Source organism: Mesoplodon bidens (assembly GCF_964165515.1).
Source record: "Mesoplodon bidens genome assembly, chromosome: 5".
In the NCBI taxonomy this organism is placed as follows: domain Eukaryota; kingdom Metazoa; phylum Chordata; class Mammalia; order Artiodactyla; family Ziphiidae; genus Mesoplodon; species Mesoplodon bidens.
The window spans coordinates 40940210-40966745 of record NC_138161.1 but is presented as its reverse complement, the minus strand read 5'-3'; positions in this window follow the sequence as shown (position 1 = coordinate 40966745).

The window sequence follows — 26536 nt, the reverse complement described above, 5'->3', positions numbered from 1 at the left end:
TCTTATGAAATGTAATATTTATAAAATCCTATTATATGGTGGATACAGTTTTCTTTTTATTAGCTTCCAAAATTTCTCAGATAAGTTATGGATACTTTGAGGTAAAAAGAGAAGGAGAAAGAGAGAGAGATAGAGAGAAACAGAGAGAAAAAGGAAAAAGAGAAGTAGAGAGGGAGAGTGCTATGACTCTGACTTGCTTTTATAACTTAATATGTCTTAGTGAATTTTTTCTTGTCAGTACATGTGGATCTACCCCCATTTGTGTCAAAATTCCATAGCATGCTTTAACCATTGATTAATGGACACTGAACTATTCTTCTTTTCCCCCATAATTTTAAATAATATTGCAATAAATATTCTCCTGTTGAATAAATGCACATTTCTTGATCTCCCACTCAAAATTTTTCATGTTTGCCAGCACATCTTTACCAGCTTAATTTTCCCTATTCACTTATACACACCAAATGTTCTAGTTAAATTGATTTAATCACAATCATTGTTCACATTCTAGTATCTCAGTTCATTGCTTGCACCAAATATTCAACTGATCTGGGATTGCCTCCTTATGTGCTTTTCTTCATTTACTAAATCTTGTGCATTTGTCAGGTTCTATCTCTTTCGACCAGCAGCGATTGATTCCTCTTTTATAAAACATAGTTACCATGCATGATAACTGCAGTTATGTAAGATATCTTGTATTAGTTTATGTGAATACATGTATTATTTTTCCTCCTAGCTATAGACACTTTAAAGACATCTGATTATCCCCTGAGTTTCTAGCATAATTGCATAGTTTCCTACCCATGGGAGACACTCTAAATAATAAAAACTTGAGAGAGTATGGATTCCTTGATTTCCTTCTTAGAAGCAATATTAAAAGTCTTAAAAAGTGAAACAACCCACAGGTTGTTTCAACAAATCAGAATTGACTATAGTGCTGGGGAAATTCCTGCAGCTCTCCTGCAGTTATCAGATGTTTCTCTTTTTGTTGCTTGATTATGGAGAGATCAGATGTTCCAAGGAAGGACCTTGGCAGTTGTGGTCATTGGGAAGATACTTGAGGACTCATGATACTGATTACATAATTAGAAAACCAGAATGAAATTATTTCAACATTTTAACAATAGGCCGTACCCATGATGGAGGAGGTCATCTAGAGGACTTGACCGCAGGTTAACCCCAGCGCTGGAATCAGGCAATCAGAGGCTCCTCCCCCCTCCCCTCTCCTCAGAATGCTCCTTCCGCTCACCATTTCCACAGCGGTTTCCACAGCGGGAGCCACTCTGAGACCACAGCCTTGAGAGAGTAGTGTGTTATTGGGACTATCTGGACTGTGCCACATGTGACTGAACCCCAGCCGTTAAGGCTTTTTTAATAAACTCCTTACGTTCTGGCCGGAAGATGCGGAGATCTACAGTTTTGCGGCACCCAAGACAAACCTCGTAGGCAAGTTTGCTTGTTAAAACTGTCACCTACCGGGCTTCCCTGGTGGCGCAGTGGTTGAGAGTCTGCCTGCCAATGCAGGGGACACGGGTTTGTGCCCCGGTCTGGGAAGCTCCCACATGCCGCGGAGCGGCTGGGCCCGTGAGCCATGGCCGCTGAGCCTGCGCGTCCGGAGCCTGAGCCAGTTTCGGATTTCACCCCTGGAACTCTCGAGGTTTTGAACCAACAACTGGTGAGTAATGTGGCAATGTTAACCCTGTTAACCAAAATTAAATAGAGAGGCGTTTATTTGAGGTTTATTGGGGCTGCAGCCCGGGAGACACAGATTCAAGAAGCACTTGAATTGTCTTCTGAGGGACTACAAAATGAAGGGGCTTATAAAGGCAAAAAAGCGGCAACGCCACAGTTAGTTCCATGAGTAGTTCGTGAAGAATTATAATTGAAGCTGGCAAGAAGTGAGGGTGCTTGTTAAGCAAGGATTGTTTGGGGTCCAAAATGGTTGCCTAGTTACAAGTTACAAGACTTTGAGGCCATAAGGCTGCAGCTGGCAGGTGTTGTTCTGAATACAACTGGTGGTGTCCTTGGGTCTGGTACAGTTCAAAGAAAGTTCAAGTTCTCAGTGGTCCAGGGATGCGTCTGAGGCCGAATCCTCAATGGCCACCTGACTTCATTTTTGTGTGCCTGAACTGTGAATACTCCATTATAATTACTAGGTGTGACTGGCAAATTAAAGCTCTATTTTTGTTATGTAAAAATTCGCCATTATCAATAAGAACTGATGGAGGCAGACATAATAGAGATATTAAAGATGAATAGGAGTTTGCCATTAAACAAGGAGAAAGAATAGCAGATAGTGCTGTGTATTATTCCAAGTTGAAAACCCATGAGTAACATGGTCTGGGGTTCTCGAGAAATAACTGTAAACTTCTGTTTAGCTAGAGGCAGTGGCAAGCAGGGAGTGTTGGAAGTTACTGGAAGGGATTATAGATAGATGTGTATGTCATAGAGAATAATTTGGGCTTCAACCTATGAAAGTGGAACTCTAGGAGTTTTCGAAGTCAGGGAATGAAATGAGTCTATTTGTGTTTTGAAAAGGGGTCAGTAATGGCTATGTGCAGTAAGTCATGGCACCTTATGGGAGACAGGAATCTCAGGTTATCCTTTGCAATTGATTAAGAGGTGATCAGCATCTGAACCAAAGCAATGAGCAAAATAAGGGAGACAGGTGGAGAGAATGTAATGGATTCCAGAGATATTTAGAAGATAAAATCCACAGGATTCTATAAACAAATTTATGTGGAGCAGGTGAAAGAGTGAGAAAGGAATGGCAGATTTCCAGTTTTTAATAGATAATGATGTCATTAACAGAGATAAGAAATATGGGAGGAGCAAATCTGAACTCAGTAGCGTTTAGACTTTTGAAGAAGGAGGGAAAGAAAATCGATGTGATCTAACTATAAAGTGACATAATATAATTAAAAATTGGAAAAATCATTGTTAGTAGACAGTTGACCCTTGAACAGCACAGGTTTGAATTGCACAGGTCCACTTATATGCACATTTTTTTCAATAGTAAATATTACAGTACTGCACAATTTGGGGTTGGTTGTATCTGTGGATGTGGAACTGTGGATACAGAGGGCCAACGGTAAGTTACATGTGGATTTTTCCACTGTGCAGAGGGTGGGCACCCCTAATCCCGGAATTGTTCAATGGTCAACTGTAATGGAGGTGTGTGTTCCTATGTAAAGTTTTATAGCCTGGGAATCTCAATTGCTCATAGACTTGCTGTGTAAAATAACATTCAGATTGTAACTGCTGTGAGCGAGGTATTTTATTTTGGGTGTGGTCTCAACCCTAATTAGGGTTGAAAACAATTGCTGCTACTTGAGTATGCTTCAAATGATACAGGTGCAAAATATTTTTATTCAAGAGATAACATATCTGTAAGGTGAATAAAGTATTAAGAGGTGTGACTGGCAAATTAAAGAGAAATTCATGTGTAAAACTTAAAGTGTAGCGGGCTGAATTGTGGCCTTCTGAAAACCATATTCACGTCCTTATCCCTGAAACCTGTGAATGGAAAAGAACTCTTTTCACTTGTAATTAAGGCTTTTGAGATGAGGATGTAAGGAGATCCTGTGTTATGCAGGTGTGCCCTAAGTCCAATGACAAGGGTCCTTACAAGAGACACACTCAGAGGAGAAGGAGGCCGTGTTATCAGACACAGAGACAAAGATTGAAGTGATGTGGCCACAAGTCAAGGAATATGAACAGCCACTAGAAGCTGAAAGAGGCAAGGAAAGGCTTCCCCCATATCCTTCTGAGGGAGGGCAGCCCTGCCAACACCTTTATTTCAGACTTTTCGCCTCCACAACTGTGAGAGAACAAAGTTATGTTTTTTAAAATGACCAAGATTGTAGTAATTTGTTACAGCAGCCATAGGAAACCAATACACTAAGCTTTTGGGGTAAAGGTCTAAATATTGATGGCCAAGATAACAGTAGAAAAATTATCCCGTGGGCTGTAGAAAAACCAGTTATTTGAACAAATAAGGGTCATTTACATATTATCTAAAGAATTACTATGATGAATGTATAACTGTCTTATGATCTCACTTTACTTAAGCTGGCTGTGAGTGAAAGACAATTTCTACTGGAGATACTACTGGGAATTTTCCTTTTATGTCCTAACCATGTGGTTCCTGTAATGCTGAGGGATGAGGCTGAGGGGTCATGAGGGAATTTCAGGAACAGGAGTTCTCTAAAAACAAACAAAAGATTATGCTGAAATATTTATGAAAGGTTGGCATGAAAAAGCACAGGAACAGTCAGATTATGAAAATAGGTCTAACATTCAAGGAAATAAAAATGCATTTTACATGTGGTTTTATTGTTGTGAAACTATCTTTGCCAAACAATAACATAGAAAATAGAGCCTAATGAGTTATACATGTTACCACTGGACCTGATCTTTCCAGTTCCAAATTCAGTACGATTTGTTTATTTTTTGGATGCTGTTCAGAGAGTATATCATAATACTTTCTTTTGAAACATTTTTTAAACTTACTGTATTCATTTCCTAGGGCTGCCATAACAAATTACCACAAACTGGATGGTTTGAAACAACAGAAGTGTATTCTTTCACATTCTGGGAGCTACAAGTCTGAAATTATGGTGTTGGCAGAGTTGTTTTTTTCTGGAAGTTCTGATGGAGAAATCATCCCATGTCTCTCTTAGCTTCTGGTGGTTGCCAGAAATCCTTCGTGTTACTTGGCATGTAGATGCATCACTGCAGTCTCTGCCTCCATTGTCACATGATGTTCTTCCCGTTGTCTCTATGTTCAAATATTCCTCTTTTTATCCAAGACATCAGTTCTTAGATTAGGGTTTACCCTAATCCAGTATGACCTCATATTAACTTGATTACATCTGCAAAGACTGTATTTACAAATATATCGGTCAGGGTTCTCCAGAGAAACAGAGTCAATAGTATGTATGTATGTATGTATGTATGTGTGTGTGTATATATATATATATATATATATATATGACTTATTTTAAAGAATTGGCTCGTGTGATTATGCCTGGCAAGTCCAAAAGCTATGGGATGGGCCAGCAGGCTGGAGACCCAGAGAAGAGCTGATGATGCTGTGGCTCAAGTTAGAGGATTGTCTATTGGCAGAATTTCTTCTTGTTTGGGGAGAGTTCAGTCTTTTTTTTTTAATCCAAGCTGTCAACTGATTGGATGAGGCCCACCCTAAATCTGGAGGGCAATCTACTTTACTCAGACTCTACTAATTTAAATGGTACACTCATCCAAAAACACTCTCTCAGAAACATCCAGAATAATGTTTAACCACACATCTAGACATGTGATCCAGTGAAGTTGACATATAAAATTAACTGTCAAAACAAATGAGGTCATATTCATAGGTACCAAATGTTGTGACTTGACTACATCTTTTTGGGGGCCAAAATTCAATCCACAACACTTATGTACACATATATATGTAATTTCAATACTTTAAAAAATATTTTCTTGTTGCAAAATACTGCTCCTTCTTTATAGTTGGAAATACAGGGATAAAACTAAACTATTTGTGACAGTGCTGGGTTTACAAAAGACAATTACAAAAAAAAAAAAAAGACAATTACAATGTTCTGATTATTTTAGGCTGATATGCAATCAAATTTCAGTTCTTAGTATGGGAAAAAATATTCTCTTGCTGTGTCAGTGTCATCGTTATAACTATATTTGGCTTATAATTCAGCCATTTTCTCCATACTGATACCTACACTGCTTTTATTCACGATCAGGGTTTTATTTTTTGTATTTTCATTCATTGAACAAATGATTATTTGTTACTGGGGAAAAGGAAGGCAGATATGGGCCTTGTCCTCATGGAGCTTGTGTTCTCCTAGAGTTAGACAATAAACAGGAAATGAGCAAATTGATAGTATAATTGGGGATAACAATTAAGAACCAGGGAAGAATAAAAAGTGTGGGTTGCTAGAGAATGAACTGAAGTGGGAGTGCATAGAGCAATATTAGATTGAGATACCTGGGAAAGATTCTTGACTGACATTTCAGTTGAAAAATGAATGACAGGAAGGAGCCACTGATCTGAATGTTTGGGGACAGAGCCTTTGGATAGAAAGACCAACAACTGCAAAAGTCCTGAAGATAGAATAAGCTTAGTGAGCACATGAGAGAAGAATAGCAAGTATGGCTGCGACCTATGAGTGAAGGGGAGAACTCTGAAATGAAGGCAAATCTGAAGGCCCTTAGGACAGGGGTAAAAGTTGAGGGTTTTTTCTCTATTTTCTTAGGGAAGTTTAAAGCAGGGAAAGAAACATTACTTGTACTATGTCTTAAAAATATATGCTTTAAAAATCCTAGCCTTTTGATAGAGATAAGATTGAGTGGACAATAATGGATACAGGAAGATTAGTTTAAAGGTTTTTTGTTAATTCAGGAATGTGCTGATGGTTTGAAATATGGTGGTTACAATAGCAATGTTTGGTCATATTAAGGTAATGAAATCCCGGGGGAAAGAACTTCTCAGATCCAGGTAGGTGCAAGTAAGTCTCTTTCCTACAATGAACTCTCTATACACTTAATGACATGTCAATTGTAAATCTTTCACCAATACCAATTACAGACTTTGTTTAACCTATTGAAAAGATAAAACTATACCCGATGTTGGGGGTGATCATTTGCATGTCACTGTCTGATGATGAACTGTCATTTACCAATATTTTAGGTTTGACTAAAAGTATACTTGGATCTGTTTTTCTAATAGAAAAAGTGTAACAGAATGTGTAATTTATCCTTATTCTAAGGACAGACTTACAATAATGATTTTATCTTCCCAAGTGTCAATTTGAACAAGAATCATGTAATCCAAGGTATGGTCTAGTAGGTTGAACAGAGTGCTTGAAATGTAAAGGTGTTAATTAGTTCAGAAAACGTTGACCTTTCCTAAATGTCCTTCCTGCTACTATGGGTTTTTTGTGTGTGTGTGTGTGTGTGTTTGTTTTTGTTTTTGTTTTAATCTGTTTTCTCTGAGAGGAACTGACAGAATTATGGGTTTCTCAGTAGAATATATAATTGGATGTGGGGCACTTTTCATTAATATTTTTGAGTAAGTAAATATTTCTCCCATCCCTCCCACCAACCAAACCCTAGGAGAGGGCCATGAATGCAATGGAAACATTTACAGTGATGTTTACTTGAGACTATTAACTTGAATAGTTTTTAGATTACTTGTTAATAGAGACCTTTAATAAGCATTCTTTATGTATTGATATAATAGGATTAATTATCTAAGTAAAAAAATGGTTAGGACTAAAAAATTATCACATGTGTTTCAATTACCATTGCAACATAACAAATTACAACTTAACAGCTTAAAACAACATTGTTATGCTCACAGATTCAGTGGTCAGGAATTTGAAAAGAGCATTGTAGGAAAAATTGTATTGTATTTGCTTCACAATAGCTGGGGCTAGGGAGACCCAAAGTCTGGGGATGAATCTACAACCAAGGATGGAATCATCTGAAGACGTGCTCACTCACATTAGCACCTGAGTTGGGTAATTGCACATCTAGGACTATTGTCTAGACTGGAAGTCTAGGCAGTATTTGGTTAAATTAAAAATGCACATATCCCAGGCCACAGGAATCCCTTCAAACTATATCTCAAATAATTTTCTTAAAGAATGCATGTATAGGGATGTTTATTGCATCATTGCTTATGATAGCCTGGAGCTCATGACTTACAAGCAAGGCAAGAGCTGATATGAGCTAGCCTTGGAAAGTTGCACAGCATCACTTCTTCCCAACTGTATTTGTCAACACCATTATAAATCTTTTCAGATTCAAGGGGAAGGCAAGTAGACACAGTTGATAGGGGATTTACAATGTTGTATTGTAAAAGGGCATAAGGACATATGGGAAGGGAAATAACATGGTTGCTATCTGAGGAAAAGGCAATCTGATACAACATGTAGAATATTTAGCACAGTGTTTAACATGTAAGAAGCACGTAATAAAAATTATTGTATTACAAAATAATAGTAGTTATAAAATGTACTAAAAAGCTACAGTCCAATGAGGTTTTTAATTATTTATGTCAATTGTTATAATAAAATCTTTCTAAGTAAAAAAACTCAGATTCCAGAAAAATTCATTTAATAGATTTATATTTTCAACTGGTGAAAAAATTTAATCCATTTATTGAAATGTAATAATTAGACCTAATTACTTAAATATAAGTTTGGGTATTTTCTGTATTTCTTAAATAGTTATTGCTTTTTAAATAATTTAAAAAATCTATAAACTCCACAATTTTTAGAGCAGTTTCACTTTTTGACAAGGGAAGTTTCAAAAGCAACACATGGAATAGTTTGACCACTTCACAAGCTTGTCATAATAAACTTCACATGAAATTTATGGATATAACATGTAAAATGAAGGGGGGCTCTCAAAGTAATCAACAGTTATTTGTTCCTTTAATAATGATCAGGTCTTGTTCACATGAAAGCATTAAAAATAAAATGGTACAATCTTTATAAAAAAATAATAAGTGAAATGAACTGATTGAAATAAATGATTAATGATGTAAAACTTTATATTACTAGATTACATAAATAAAAGCTTAAATATTGTGAATTAATGAGTTGACTTTTGACTGGGACAACTTTTAAATGTAGGTTGACTCCGTAAAGCAATTTGGCAATATTTGATTTGATTAGGTTTAAAATGTACATATCCCATGCCACAGGAAATGCACTTCAAGGTATATCTTGAGTAATTCTTGCAAAGAACACATGTGTAGGGATGCTTACAGCATATTTGTTTGTAATAGGAAAAAAAAATGGAAACAGTCCAATGTCTGTTAGTGAGGGAGTATATTAAAAAATCAGTCTATATTCATTTGATGAGATGTAATCTAGATTTTAAAATAAATACATTTGATAAATGTATGTTATCTTAAATATTCAAGACAGAGATTGCATATAAAAGGCTATTTGCAGAAAAATATTTACAATAAATTTAACTTATATAAATATTGCATTATGCACAACATACATTGTTTGTTACTGTGGAAGCAAATGTAAACTAATGTACAGACCTATTGGCATGCAAATCTAAATCTTGTTAATGATCACTGTAGGAGAAAGAGCAGGAATAGACTGTAGAGGGAAATTTGAGGTTACAACAGTGTCTATAGTTGTAAAAATATTTTGATTAAAGTATGACAAAAGGTAATCTTTATTTTGCCTGGCTAGTACATCACTATTTGTTATATTATCTGTTATATTTTTCCATATTAAAAGTTAAAATAAAAATGGTACTGGTTCAGAGGGAAAATTGTGGTACAATCACTGGTATCTTAAAAATCTGGCATCATTATGATTATAACTACAGCTGGAGAACTTTCTTTTGATATGATCAATTTCAGTCCTTTGTTTAAGGATACTGATGATTTTTAAATGAGTATTTTATGACTATTTTAAAAAGAAATTGGAAAGGGGGTAAACTAGCACCACTTTGTTTTCTTATTTGCTATCTAAAGAAGAATTTCTATAACTGTATGTCAAAGCTCTATACTTCACAATTCTAAAAGGCATACAATAAACTTTGCCCTGGAGTGCCATGGTAAACAGATAAGAAAAACGTATCAGGAAAATCAAGAAAGGTTATGTGGAATACTAGGCAGTAGCTATCTTAGGGGACATTGTGATTCTTTAGTTATTAGAAGTGTAAAATATTATGTTAACCTCTCTGGGTTCTATTTGAAAGGTACATACATATGTAAGTTTTCCAGTAAAGCTATTTCTGCTTTGCAAGTTTGGCTAGGTATGGCACTTTTGAGATCATCTCATCCTACTGTGTGTGTGTGTGTGTGTGTGTGTGTGTCTCAGCCTTCGTCCTCTGAAACAGTGCTTCTCAAAGGGTAACCCACAGACTGTTAACCAGTTGACAAACTGTTTATTAGCAGTCCACAGTGTGACAAGGCATTTATATCAAAATGTAAATCAATCACATCACTGAGCACACTGTTTATTTCAGTTCATTTAAAAAAATATAGTAAGAGTTTCTCAAAGAAGGAAGCAGTACATTTACTTCCATTCTGATACTGAAATAGACTAACACTTGGAATAGCAGGAAAAAAAAGCAGATGTTGAGGCAAGGATAAAATTCTCATACTTTATTTGGGAAAAGGACATCCAGGGCGGTGAGGATAAGGGTAAAAGGGAAGTGAGGCAAAGAAAGAAGCAATGTAACGTGAGACATCATACCATTTGACACTGTTTTACAAGGAGCCCCAAAGAGACATGGTTGGTCCATGGCACTTTCCTAGAAGAGTTATAAGGAGATACTGCCCCTTGAAGTACCCTACTGGGGCAAGAATGGAAGAATTTACCTTCCCAGGTTGTTTCCATCTTACATTAACCAAAATTTACCCCATGGAGAACTAAGTCCCTTTCCCTTCCATTTTGTTTCATTCTTTCTCTTGGTGGCCTTGCAGGAAGCTCCAAAAGGTTTGTGTCCAAACCAGCTTGTGTATATGTGTACTTGTTTGAATGTATGTATATGCATGTATTTGCATGCATACATGTATGCATTTGAATACATGTGTGTAATGTATGTATTTGAGCTTATGTAAGTAAACTTTTTATCTGCTAAAAATCCGAATTCAGAGAGTAGTCTACCTTGTTCTATGACCTCTAAAATGTCATTACAAAGTTATTCATGGTTGTAGTTGACATTTCTATACCTGTTATACCATAGTAGGAAAATAGATTTTATACATATTTATTGAAATGAACTTTGAATGTGGAAGAATATTAGGAGAAATGGCCTCTAAAACCATTACTAATCTCAGAATTTCTTCAATGTTAATAAATGACAAAGTTTGGGTCAAGTTTATTATGTCATATCCAAAAATTTTTGAGTATGGTAGGGGACACTGTTGGTGCCCCATCCAGATCCACAATATCAGATGGAAACAGCCATCCACCAGCTGTTAGGAGTGTTGGCTGCTAATGATTCATAGCTGCTGCCTTCTCTGGAGAATTGCTGCTGGCAGAACACGAGCTTCCTTGCCCAGAAGGTTCTGTGCCCTTTCATACAACCTGTGACTGACATGGAGATATAGAAGCAGGTCCCTTGCCTCAAGGTGGAGCCAATTCTGTGTCATAATTCATGCTCCAGAGGCTGCCTGGGATCAGGCTGAAGCTGGACTCCAGCTGAAACTCATTCTTGCTTAACTGCTTTCTCAGCTGTGTCTGCTTCCTTTGTTCCCTTTCTCTTGAGAACACTGACACCATAAATCACATGTGCCCAAATCTCTGTCTCAGGTTCTGCCTCTAGGGAAATCAGCCTAAGACAGGTAGTTGGAAGAACTGATTGAGAGAACTTTTGAAAGAGGAATCACCAGAAATGTTTTATTGACTGGATACTGATTAGTGGATTGATTTATAAACGGCCCTAACATAACAAGAGCGTGTTTATGAGGTTTCTATGGAGAAAGACATTAGAAAAGGGAGTACATGACAATTTTAGATATCCTGCCTTTGAGATAATGAGGAATCAAATGGAAAAGACTGAACAGAATATTTAGCATTTAGATTTCCAGAACTGAGATTTAGATCAGTAAATAGGACTGAGACTCATCAGCCAGGAACTGACTTTTGAAGAGATTAAAAACATACAGTCCTAAAAGGAAAAATCTTAAAGAAAGAACAGAGGGCAAATGAACGTGCCTTTACAAATAGAAAAGGGCAAATGTTTTTATTAAAGGAATTATTGTGAAATCCATACCTGTTCTTCAGATTGTGAGCTTTATTTGAACTTTTGAATTGAAAGTCCATGCACTTAACTAAAGCCTACTTTTTCTACTTGTAAAATAAATTTGAGTTAGCTTTTAAATCCGTGTAACACCATTGAACTAAGCCCTTATTGATCATAGAGCATTGAAAATATTTTAAATGTACGTTTTAAGTTTAAAATCCTTTATAAGTTATTCAATTTCTGCTTTTGTTTCTCAAATACAATAGTATTGTTTTTGAGATTTAACTAAGATTGTATGAAAAACTAAGTAGATAAGAGATGAGTCTCCCTGTCCTCAACCACTTTATTCAGTAGTGCTCACAGCACAGCCCACCTCCACAAGCATCAGAGAATTACCTTAGAATGCCTACACTGTGCAAAATGTTCTGATCTCTCCTCAAGGTCTGCTTGAATGTTAAGATATATTATTTTTTTCTAAAATAAAAACTTAATACTCTGTTTTTTAGGTCTCTTCTTGTTGGAAAAACTGCTTAATATGTGTCATTTCTTTAACTTCTTAAAAGGTTCTACTCAGATTTCACATTCCTATATCTCAGGCACAGATAATAGTGGTTTTTAAATGTAGCATGTTAAAGTGAACAGGTATAGCTTGTTATAAGGATAAATGTGAAATTAGGGTGTAATCATTGGATTCCTCTAAGGGAATGTCTGTCAAATCTGATAAATTATTAAATTCAATGAATAATTTGACAAAAATTTGCTAGGCACTGTACTATCAAGTGACATGCCACAGTAAATAAAAGGATCATGGTAATAAAGCACTATGGTCTTTACCTGAATTTCTTATTAGATCTTAAAATAAATATGAGAGTCAGTGAGTTACTAATACTATAATTAAGAATCAAACAAGGGAAAATCTGAATTTGGGAAAGTTCAAATCCAGAACCCTCATATTTTCCTTATATTTTGTTGATTCTTGTTTGTTAAATAGTTGTACAAGGAAAGCTTCATAACAGGATAATGTCATTAGGTAAACAAATGAACTCCCCTCTCCTTGTAGTAAAGGAATAGAAGGAAATCAGTTACAGGTTGTTGTTGTTTTGATATATATATATGTGTTGAAGATATGAGGAAGAGAAAGGTGTAGACTATAGTCTCTACTATAGGAAGGTTATGGAATCAGCTTTCAAGTCCTGCTAGAGAGAGACACAAATGAGTGATTAGTTCTTTTGAATTTATTCCAGCATAATCTCCTAAATGATTATTCCAGTATACTTGTTACCTGAAGGTTAAATTTTGCATGTCAGTATTTCCAGAGTTCAAGATACTGTTTCTCTGTGTGTTAAATGTCTATGCATGTCATAGCACACAGTTTTCAATATATGACCTTGGGGTAGGATGCTGTAATTCCAAATTACATTTGTCTTTAATAAAAATGGTGATGCAATAAAGTGTTCTGTTTCCAAACAAATTGTTTTTTCCAGAACAAATATTTCTGTACACTGTTAAGTTAAAATGGATTTACTAAGTTTAACAGTGGTTCATATGTCTGAGTGTTACAGTATTGTCAGTTTTCACATGTAAGACAGAAAAAAGGAATGTAAAATTTGTGGAGAATGTTAGTATTTTTATTAACTTGTGCTTTTAATAATATACTTGTCTAACTATGAATTATCAGGTCATGCAAGAAGACAATACTCATAGCAAAAAGACCTTGCTTTAACCAGAGTTAAGTCAGGGGTGACAGATATAGTCAGTAAAATCCTGACCCAGTGAGTCAGAGAGATGTATGGGAGAAATGGGAACTTGGACGTTGGTGACAATGAAGTATCCTTCCATCAATTCTAATTCCCAGCCCACTTGGTTATAAAAATTTATCTTGTTTGGCTATAAGAGAAGCAAATACAAATCAAAGGCCAGAAGCTGGTTCAAGGATCTATCTTTTGACCAGCTCATTCCTTTGGAGATTCCTTTGGCTTAACCAGAAACCCAACTGAGAGCTTTTTCTCTGAGCTATATGGTTAAGACCAGCTATATTCTTGATGTTTGAAAGAATTGCATACTTCAAGAGAAACTGTTCATCCTGTACATTTATAACTTTTGATACAAATGGAAACTCATTACTGGCCATAGAATCAACATAAATTGTTTGCTTGCCTAGAAAATGTGGTTTACTAAAGGACTGAAAAAGTGATTTTGCTAACTACAGATGGCTGAAAGCCGTTTTTATTGCCTTGGGTGGGACGACCTATAGTTAGGACTTCCCTGATTAGATGGTGAAGTGGAATCTGAGCAGAAAGGATTTAAATGACTCATTGAAGAATTTGTAAGATAGAATTAGAAGTTAATCAAGGTCATAACGTGTATGGTGTACTTTTTTTTGGTTTAGATGAAATATATAACATTCTTAAACTCACAGGTTTCTTTTAAAACAATAATTATTAATATTTTTGCAGTCAGGAAAGCTGAATTTTAGTGTAATAAAATGTGAACCCAAATTTCATTCATCATGCCTCTTATATCCCCTAGGATGTCATGTAATGAATCAGTGGTCTAGTATAACATATGAGAATATGAAAGTTTTCTACTACATGAAGGGCAATATATGCACCCATAAAAGAGTTTTATTATGCTCACTTTCTTTAAATTAGCATAATAGACAGTACTACCAAGCACATGACTGCTAAGATACTGCAGTTATTCTAGCTTCAGTTTCAAAAGTGCCAAGAGCATACAAAATATCTCGGCAAGTTGGATGAATATCTTTTACCTTAGATTCTATTTCAACATTTAATTAGAAAATATTATCTAAAAGGCAGCTATCAGTTTTGTCTGATCCTTTCTAAAGTGAATATTTAAGTCATGTATAAAAATGGGATAGTGAGGGAAAATGATAGGTGAACTCATAGGTGGGCAAGAAGGAACTCTTGCAATTTCTAAACTCAAAAAAAAAAAAAGAAATAAAAATCAGTTTTTATAAGGCCATGATGACATAGGCAGAAATGGAGTCTTAAAACATATTATTTTCCACTGAAACTAAATATAAGGAAGCTATCAAGGGAAAGGCTATTTGACCATCTTGCCTTTTCCTGCTTTCCAACAATTTCATGTTTCTTTATATTTCTGCAATGCCAGCTTGATGGGAAAGCTCATGTATTTCAGTTAGGAAATCTTAGTAAGGACCAAGAGAGTATCCAGCAATCACTTATTCTCCTATCATTTAGTGTAAGCAGTTCTTTGCAGGAAACTGCCCTCAGCAGGAAACCCCTTTGTCTGGTCACTTTAGCAGAGAGCTATATTGTAACTAACCTTAAACCAGACACCCCCATGCTGTACTCATCTCCTGCCCTAGCACACCTTTCAAATCTTTTGATCACACATAATACCTTGCCTAACTTTTTGGTTCTTTCCATAGATCAAAGAAATGAAGAATAAGTAATTAACAGATGACCAGGTCTCTTCCCTAGCTTCCCCTTTAGTAATCTCGTGAACAAACTGTGTGAACAAGTTAACATATAAAGAAAGATCACAAGAAGTCGAAAGCCTGCCCACAATGGGGGGTGGTGATGACTCTGACCCCCTATCTCAATGATTAACTGAGATTACTTGCCTTTTTCCCTTAAACATTTTCATGTCTGAGCGGAATCTTGGGAGTTGATATTTTGGGGACACCGAGTCCACCGTCTCCCCAGGTTGCCTGCATTCTGATTAAAAGCAACTTTCCTTTCTCCCAACAACTGCCTCTCTCAGGCATCGATTTTTGAGCCGTGAGCAGCCAGACCTGAGTTCGGTAACATTAGGAGAAAAGTTCTCATAAATTTTCAAAAATATCTTTTCCATTGTATTTTATACTAACACCTAACAGAGGAACAACTGATTAAACAAATATTTTAAAACAGTAGCAAATTGAGTGGCTAATGCCTTTGTCCTTTCCTTTGCTTTGGAAAGCTCTCTGATCCTCTGTAGTTGCAAGGGGAGCTCACAGTTGTTTTTGTCCTAATTCTAGTTAATCTCTTATCTATAAGCCCCAATGAACCTGTGCAGTTCTGGTTTTGTATTTATAATTTATTAGTCCATTCCTATATGGGACTAAAATAATAATAGCTTGAGAATATTTTCCTCTTGATGAGGTAAAGTTTCCAAAAGGTATTGGTTGCTTAGTTTAGTATAAATATTTATTTCCCCCATCCAAATAAACAGCTATATAGATCCCAAAGTTTATAATAAATCATATAAATGAATAACTTGCGTAGTATCAATGGGAAAAGTAATTTTTTCCACCAAATATATTTTTGAGCAATGGATATATGCCAAGCACTGTTACAGGTACTGGAGATAAACTAGCTAACAAAACAGACCAAAAAAATGACCATGTACACATGAAGCTTACAATCAAAGTTACATATAGTGTGGGGTACACATATATTACAGTGGACCTGTCCAACCCTCCCTCCCCCTAAAACATGCATATTGGATTAGGGATTTTTCTTCCTTGATCTCAAGGCATCTTGGAATCTACTCACTGCACTTACCAAATTGGAATAAATTTGTTGATGTCTTCTACACTAGACTTTGTGGATAAGAATCATTTCTTACTCATCTCTATGTCTATACTGCTTAGTCCAGCACCTAGAATAGAGGGTTCCACAATTTTTTAATTGAATGAACAATCCCACTTGATTAACAGCTCATAGTTACTGTTCAATTATATGACCTTCTAAAAATAACTAAAATTCTATTGCCTCCTCAAGGAACTTTCCCATCTCCAGTCATTGCTGCCATGTGAAGCAGTCTAATATTCATTCCTTTAACTTAGGGAGAATTCCTGTTATACAATTTATATGAGATTTTCTCTTTGCGGCTTCTTAGAGAATATCAATCATATTGATGTATGTCATTACTCACAACTACATTTTTTTTATGAGCTATTAGTGATTACGAAACTTTAGCTAAGCTAGATATTTCTTTGAATACCATAACAATTCAAATCTACCCTCATTTTGTAATATTGAAAGCATGGAAAATTAACTTAGTTAATAATTAAGACTATAAGCTAAGTGAAATATAAAATTTCAATGAACAATGTAGACTCCATGCTTAATGAATTGAGTGAAGTAAAATTGAAATGGCTTTTGTAATATTTACCTATTATTTTAAAATAGGAAGATCAACGTGTAGTAAGTTATAGTATTCTTTTGCAAGGGCTTGCATTTTCACGTAACAAGAGCTTCAAATACTCTTATAATTTTACATTAAGCAGAAAAGATAAAAATAAATTAGTAAAATGTCATAAAACATTAAGGTAAAGAACATTAAGCTAAGGAAACAGAAACAATCTTCCAGACAGTAAGCCTGAGGAAAAGAGAACTCATTTGAACTTCATTTTGAAGAGCCTCTGCTAACCTCAGATCCAAACACATAAAGAATTATATTCTGTACATGACTCAGGGATCAACAGATGAAAGCATAAAACTAATTTTAGATATCATTGGCTGGACCAGCACTAAGCCAATACTTAAAGTATATTTTTTGCTACTGATTTTTCTATTGGCACCCACCAGTTCCCAAGGATGTATGTTCTTTAATTTATCTTGATGCCTTTAATGTTTCCTACTTTTAACTCATTGCCTCATTTAAAGGCATTAGCAAATAAAAGCACACCAGAAGCAGACTTCCTGAAGAGTGAGAGTGTGAGAAACACATTCCATGAAAATAATGGGTATGATTGTTCCCGAGAAGAGAAGATTTGAAAGCTGCATGCAAATAAACAGGACGTTTTCACAGAAAAGGCAAGTTAGTGTGCTCTAAAGTGGTCCCTGAGGATGAGCTAGAATCAGAGTAAACCGTGGAGGAGAAACCTGCAGGTGACTACAGGTGCCTTCATAGCTGGTGAGATTTTTTAAAATATCTGATCATTTCTTGGAATTTTATTTTTGAACATTTGAATCAAAATTACCATGCTGAAGAGACTACTGTGCCCTCAATTTTGCCTCCCTCTTAACAGTTACTGTCTGGGTCTCTGCAATTGGGCAAGATACTTAACCTTTAAAAAGCCACATTTTCCCCATATCTAAAATGTGATTTGAAGAATAAAGGAGAATTTATGGATACTTCATGGCACAGTGAGTGGTATATAGTGACTACTCCATACATATTTTATTTATAATGATAGTTACAAAGTTTCAAAGGAAAAATTCTTTTATACAACTAAACTTGACTAAGGCACCTCATTATACAGTGCCTGTTAAGCTAAGTCTTCACAGTTTACTGGACCTAGAGACTAGAGCTTACAAAGATTTCCATTAAAACCTTTGTTCTTTAGATCCTAGTTTGCAAGGCTCAAGGCATCTTTCTATACAACTTAAATTTTCTAGCATCTGATTGTGTCTAGATCTGTAAATCTACATGCAAAAATTTTTACTATATTTTGGATCTTCTATTAAAATCAAATACTAATTTTAATATTTAAATTATTACATATATGGAATTTTAAGAGCTAACATATGCTATTTTTTCATTAATTATATTACATATATATCAACATCAGCAAGGAAAAAATTGTGAAGTAAATTAAAATTAACTATAATTATGTAGATATGCAAAAGTTTACTCATAAGAATGGTGAAAATATAAAAGGGGATGCTACAAAATTATAATATGGTACAATAAAGTTGTATGTGCACAAGGAAACCAAAATCAAAGAATTAAATAATCCCAATATTATTAGTTGCTTTTTAGGGAGAATTTATGACTGACAGTCATAAATAATGGTTTATTATTGAAGGGAGACTTCCACAGAAACCCGAAGCACTGTGAACATGCTCCCAGGTGGACTTTTGTCTCCTCTGGGATGGGTCTCTATCTGCTGTAGGCAAATAGGTTAAAGGAAGATATACAATGTCCCAAGAAAATCGTATATTTGAAAAAGGCTCTTTTTGCGTGCACGTAATTTGTTCTCTAATTTTATCATAACTGATTTAAGTATTCATAACATGGGAAAGTCTCAAAATATTGGGGACAACTAAAAAAATATTGGGAACGTGTTCTGAACCATTTCTGTTAAGTGTTATATTAATCCCTCAATTCTATCTATCTATCTATCTATCTATCATCTATCTATTGCTGCAGGATATTTATTTATTTGTTTAATTATGGTAAGAACACTTAACATGAGATCTACCTTCTTAACATTTTTAAGTGCACAATATAGTATTGTCAAGTCTAGGCACTATGTGGATAGCAGATCTCTGGAGTTTATTCATCTTGCATAACTGCTACTTTATACCCATTGAAGAGCAACTTCTCCTTTCTTCCCTGTTACTACCCCAGTGCCTGGAAATCACCATTCTACTCTCTTCCTATGAGTTTGAAAATTTTAGATACCTTATATAAGTGGAATCATGCAGTATCTGAATGTCTATGACTGGCTTATTTTACTTAGCATAATGTCCCCCAGGTTCATTCATGTTTCACATTGCAGACTCTTCTTCTCTTTTAAGGCTGAATAATACTTGATTGTAAGTATATATCACATATTCTTTATTAATTCATCTACTGATCGACATCTAGGTAGTTTCTGTACCTTGCCTATTATGCATAATGCTGCAATGAACATGGAAGCATATACATCTCTTTGAGATACTGATTACAGTTCTTTGGGTTATATACCCAGAGGTAGGATTGCTATATCATGTGGTAGTTCTATATTTAATTTTTTGAGGAACCACCATATTATTTTGCACTGCAGCTACACTATTTTACATTCCCAACAATAGTGTACAAGGGTTCTAATTTCTCCACATCTTCACCAATATGTATCTTTAAAAAAATAATATCTATGTAACATGTGTGAGGTGATGCCTCATTGTGGTTTTGATTTGTATTTCCCTGAGAGACTATTGAAGTTGAGCATCTTTTCTTAAATCTGTTGGCCATTTGTATATCTTCTTTGGAGAAATGTCTGTTCAGCCCTTTCCACATTTTTTAACCTGGTTATTTGTGTTTTTGCTATTGAATTGTGGGAACTCATTATATTTTGGATATTAATTACTTATCAGATATATTGTTTGTCAAATGTTTTCTCCTGTAGGTTGTCTTTTCACTCTGTTGACTGTTACCTTTGCTGTGCAAAGCTCTCTAGTTTGGTGTAGACCCATGTTTTGCTTTTGATGCTTGTGCTTTTGTTGTTATATCCAAGAAATCACTGGCAAACCCAATGTCAAAGAAGTTTTCCTCTAGACGTTTTATAGTTCCAGGTCTTATATCTAAATCTTGAGTCCATTTTGAGTTGACTTTTTTGTATGGAGTAAGATAAAAGCCTAATTTCATTATTTTGCTTGTGGATATCCAGTTTTCTCACCATTTTTTGAAGAGACTGTCTTTTCCCCATTGTGTATTCTTGGTAGTCTTGTCAAAGATCAGTTGACCATACATGTGTAGATTTATATCCCGGTCTCTCAATTCTGTTCCATTGGACTGTATGTCTGTTTTTATGCCAGTACCAATTCTGTTTTAACTTATAGCTCTGTAATATAGTTTGAAATCAGGAAGTGTCTTACCTCTAGCTTAGTTCTTCGTTCTCAAGATTATTTTGGCTATTTAGGGTCTTTTGTGGTTCCATATGAATTTTAGGATTGTTTTTTTCCATTTCTGTAAATAATGGCGTTGGGATTGTGGTAGATTGCTTCGGTAGTATGAACATTTTAATAATATTAAGTCTTCCAACCCATGTACAGAAGATGTATTTCTAGTTATTCGTGTCTTCTCTAATTTCCTTCATCAATGACTCATAGTTTTCACTGTATAATTCTTTCTCCTCCTTGGTAAGTTTATTCCTAAGTATTTTCTTATTTTTTGATGCTATTGTAAATGGAATTGTTTTCTTTATTTCCTTTTTGAACAGTTTGTTGTTAGTGTAAGTAGACCTAATTTAGAATGTTATAAATGAAAAGAATGTAATAAAAATTGAATTTGTACTTAATCAAAGCTTTCATGGCATGAATGGAACTTGGAAAACTCCTCAAGCATTGATAGAATTTTTATAATTAGGTCCCCTAAATCTGTCTAGGAAATGTTAATGTTATTTCCTGAATTTTTCAGATATTTAACTTTGTTATTATTAAAAAATAAAATTTACATATCAAACATTAAATTAGAATTTTTTGGTTAAATAAACGCCATTCTTAACTGTTGGTTATAGAATGCAATAATTGGCACTTGCTGCTGTGATGGTTCCAAAATCGCAGTGGACTGATTACAGTAAACATTTATTTATTACTTATGGTGCGTGAAGGCTATGGGCCAAGTGCAGCTCTACTCCATGTGTTTTCTTATTCCTGAGCCCAGGCTAAAGAATCATACTCTATGCTGGGCATGCTTATCTTGTGGCAGAAGATAAAAATTCAAGAGGATGAGCCAAACTATTGTATTTAAACTACCTGATTGGGCATAAAATGAAGTTTTGTGCTTACACTGGCCAAAGCAAGTTACCTGGTTAAACCCAAATATCAGGTAAGTGGAAGGAAAGAGTAAATAAAATTTACTCTCTTATAGACACACACTTAAACATGTAGAAACACACATACAAACAAGTTAAAACTCCAGGATCTTGAAGTCTACTTCAGATCTAGATATGGCTTCCCAAGTTTCCTGAGATAAGTGGTCTGGGTCCACATACCCAATAAATTCACCCAACAAACAATGATGTATCAAGACATAACAACTGCAATAAACCTTTCTATTTCAGAAAGAATGAGAGCTCCACTGGATAAGTAATGTAAGGACTTTATACGCTGATGATGGCAGATGTTCTTTGATTAAGCCAGATTCTTCTCTCCAAGAATAACTCCCTAGTTCATTTTTGTCTGTACATCTTGGATCCACTGTAAAAAGGACTCCTTTTGCATTTTCTTTCTTGGCCACAGCTGATATGGACTTTGGGAAACAGACTTTCCTTGGGGGGGATAAGCAAATTTCTCAGCCTGCTTCCTGACTCAGAAGGCTAGTGCCCAAAGATCATTTTGCCAGTCTAGCAATGTTTTTCTCGCTCAAGCTGATGACATTGGAAATCTCTTAAAATAATTAAAAAAAAAACTACTTGATCCAATCAAGTTCTGTGTGCCAATAGCCATAATTCTTTCTTGAGCATTGCTTCACTCTAAAGATATAATTAGATGTACTTTGAACTTATCCAACTTCTAAGTTTTGATTTCTGTGGGACTAGGCCCTTCATCTTTTTTCCCTGAGGTATTTTATCCAACTGAAAGCTTCACTGGAGCTACCTTAAAGCAATCAGATATTTTGACAAAAAGTCTTTTTCCTGAGCCTGAGTTTTACTTAGGATGAGTCTGAATCAGCTTTAATAGCCCAAAACATTTCTCTTTTTTACATTTTTCTGACAGTAGATGAGAAACAATCCCACTTTCAAACTTTACTAGCCTCAGAATATCTGAGCTTTTTATTTTTTCTTTCATGTCTATTTGTAAATGGATGATTATTTTCTGTGTTTGTCAATTGTGAAAATAGCAATCCATGCTAGTAATATTCTATTTCAAACTTCTTTGCCCAAAGTCAAAATGTCATCAAGTGTATTTTCTGCCTTCCAAATTAGTATAAGAAAGAATCACACTGCTCTGCATGATAATGGTTGCCATTTTCCCCCTAGATTCCAAATACAGCCTGCAGCCCATCACCAGTTGTGTGTGTGTGTATGTGTATGTGTGTATTTATTAGCAAAATTCCAGTGTTAGGTACCAATTCTATGATTTTTGCTGTGGTAACAAACAACTCCTAAATCTCAATGGCTTATAAGAATGAACATTTGTTTCTTGCTCTCCCTATATGAGGACTGATGTCAGCTCCACACATCTTCTCATTCAAAAGCCCATGCTAAAGCAGCAGTCCCCTATTTTGGTTAAGCTCTTCTCATAGAAGAGGACAGAAGCTAAAGAGACTGAACTGAACCGTGAAGTTATATGCAAAGCCTTTGTTTGGAAGGATGTGACATATATTACTTGCTCACATTTCATTGGTCAAGGCGGTTTATGTGGCCAAGTTTGACAGTGGGTAGGGAAAGTTTATCCAAATGCAAGAGGGGATGTGAATATGTGGAAACAGTAGTGCACTCTTACTCCATAATTTAACCTTCCTGTGTCATGAGAAATGTTTTTGTAGATCTTCAGACAGGAATGCTGTAGAGATATTAATACATTGAGTGGGAAGTGGGACACTCAGCTCTGTAAAATACAGGTTGGAATGTTTTAGATATCTGTGTACTAACTATTTTAGATAGATTAAGCATGACAAAGACCTGGGTACTATTTCTTAACCACCTTTTTAAGACTGAGAGTAGAAAAACAAATTTCTCTATAAGCAATTTTGTTGGCTTCCAGAGCCTGGGTAGATTGAGTTTTGTCTCATAAGGGAGAATGACTAGAGAATTTCTCTTTCTCTTTTTTTTTCTTTAGGAGTTGAGTGGTGTTTTAAATAAAAGAGAGGGAAACACAATTATAGTCTTTACAGAACAACAAAAAATGCAGGGGTGTGAAGAGAGAATAAAATATTCTAATAACAACTCTAAAGGACCTGTGAAATAAACCAAAATATTTACTGCTGCTGTATCAATGGTCATATGCATGTTATAAGATGTGATATTGGTTTTGTAACACAAAATACTGTTCTTCTGGATGACTGGAAGATAATTCTCTGAGCCATGCAAATATGTACGGGAAAGAGAATATACTTGTACTTGCTTCCTAGAGATTAGATACTGGGGATGCTGAACCATCTCTGCAACTCTTGTTCCCTTCAACTCCTAGTTAGTACTGCTTCCATTACATTTGAAGAATGACATTTTCCCGGTTTGATTTTAGGGATTGTTAATGTTTAATGCTTTGTATGGAAACATTATCTCCACTCTGAAGTTTAATTAAGAAGATAGATAAGTAAAATGCATACCTATAATAAATTCAGTGATGTTAAATGCTTTTTCCTAGGAAAATGAATAAATATACTGCCTGCTTAATAAGATTTTGATTGAAAAACATTCTGATCACCAATTATCTCTTGAATTAGATTAACTGACTTTTGTGTTGGTCATTAAAATGGAACTTGATGCTCACTACATTCTTACTGTTTATATTTTCTACACTATCTTCTTCCTGTCTGTTTTAATAATCATTTTTGGAGTGACTGCTTATTCTAAAAAGCAAAAAACAAAAAAACAAAAACAAAAAACTTTAGCAACAAATGGCAGATCTTTCACAAACTGGTTGGAAATCAGCTATTTCTTTTCTAATTCTTGCTCTTTTCTTCTTGGAATAGGTGAATGGATTTTATCTGTTCTTTCCTGTGAGAAGAAGTTTTAGATTTATAATGCTTTGGAGGTACACTTTAATTTTCTATTTTTAAGCATTTTCTTTTGAAAAAGTGATATGATGAGAACGGAAATGGTATACAATTAGCCTTTTCTTAAGGCAAACGTTAGACTACATAACACCATGATTCTCCTTGGTTCCTGGTTCAAAGTTGATTACTTTTCTGGCTCTTGGCAGTAGGGATAAATGTTGCCCTGTAATTATGTTGTCATTTGTTTTGATCATAAGAAAAACAGACCTCAACACTGTAAGTCAAGGGCTGATGTCAACATCTCAGTAATAATTGAATAATCTTTTAATTTTCTTAAAAATTGGTAATATATTAGTGAGATCTGAACCTAGCTAGAATAGATTAGAAGCATCATTGTTAAACGACATTATTTCCAATACGTGTATGATTTCTGGTTGAAGGTATTTATGTCTTAAGAGAAAATTAAAGGAAATGCCAAATATGTTTCAAGTTCACTTCACAGCCAGTATGGATGGAAGATGTATTAAATAAAGATAAAATAAATTAAAACCAAATGCAGACATGAGTTTAGAACTCAAATTAGATCACAGAAAATACAATTATTCCTTAATGAGCCATATTCTGTCAAACCATGGTTGCTCCCTAGTAGTAAATATGAAGCTTATTAACCAACTGCAGTGATTCTTTCAGGCTTATGAGAAGGCTTATTTTAGACTCATGACTTGGGTTCAATTCAGAAGACAACAGCATTAAGAATCAGGGACACCTTTTATACAATACAAAAATACCTTTTCAATTTCACTTCTTACAATGCCAGTGGGAACTCTAAATGTAATTTTATCTCCATGACTGACCAACTCCATAATTTATGTGGAACCAAGCTGGAGTTCTGTATTTAACTTGCACTGACTTTATAAAAAAAATGCTTTGAAAACACTGTCTTCAGAATGTCACAGTAATAGTCTTTTGACATCATATGCACAACTTATAATTATCCCACACTTGTTGTATCTCCCCATATATAATATTGCACAGAGATTTATGCAGAGGGAGGAAAACGTTTGGTTTTATTTGGCCTTCTGTGAAAGCACTGCTTTCTACCAACACTGGTTAAGATAACTGAAAGGCAGAAGCCCAGATGAAATGACCTTTAGATGAGGTTAGACAGAGAAGACCTATGCAGAAAATTGGCTATAGAGCTTTGACATAATCAGATATGATCTAGTTAAGACAACACACTCAGGGACTTCCCTGGTGGTCCAGTGGTAAAGAATCCACCTTCCAATGCAGGGGACATGGGTTCGATCCCTGGTCTGGGAACTAAGATCCCACATGCCACAGGGCAACTGAGCCCGCGCCACAACTAGAGAAGAGAAAAACCAGCACTCCGCAACTAGAGGGGAGCCCAGAGCCCCCCCAAAAAAACACACTCAGTTCCTTGAGTGTCCCTTGTCAGAGATGAAATACACTGACACCATTAACATGGGTCTAATTTGGGATTTTGTTGATTAAGTTCTGTGACTACTGATACAGTTATAAAAGAGCTCTAATTTATGGAGTACATTCAATTAATTCTTATACCCTCCTCATGAGATGTTTGAAGAAGAGAGGGCAAAGAGGTCAGAGATCCCGCAAGTGCTAAGTGAATGAGCCAGGATTCAAGCCCAATATAGGGAGGCCGAGAATCAGCCTTTTCCCTCTATGCTTTAGTACCTGTTCTTCTTTGGTTTACTCAATTCAGAATCCTGATTTCTTACTCATGATATTCAAAATCACTACAAGATTTTTTTTTTTTTTGTGGTACACGGGCCTCTCACTGTTGTGACCTCTCCCGTTGCGGAGCACAGGCTCCGGACACGCAGGCTCAGTGGCCATGGCTCACGGGCCCAGCCGTTCCATGGCATGTGGGATCTTCCCAGACCAGGGCACGAACCTGTGTCCTCTGCATTGGCAGGCAGACTCTCAACCACTGCGCCACCAGGGAAGACCCACTACAAGATTTTTAGTACTCTGAATCTGCCCATGCTCTTTTATTTACCTTGCAGCCTCAGACACTCCAGTCTTCTACCTTCCTCCCTCCCACCTACCCTCCAATCCAAGGAAGAAGTCCCAGGTCTCCACCAGGAAAGCTTCATTATTTTGAATGAGCTCTGGAGTCAGATTAGTCACAAAGAATCACCTCCCTCTTTCTAGCCGTGGGGTCTTGGGCGCATTAGTAAACTACTCCATGACTCAGCTTTTAATCTGTAAATTGTCAATAATAGTTATCCTATGCTAAGGATGTGATGATAATTAAGAGTTAATTTATGTAATATATTAATATATATTATTTACATATATATGTATATTTATAAAATTATAAAATATATATAAAATTTAATATATATAAATTACATATATTAATATATGTAATATATGCTCATAATAGAGCTTAGTGCACAGT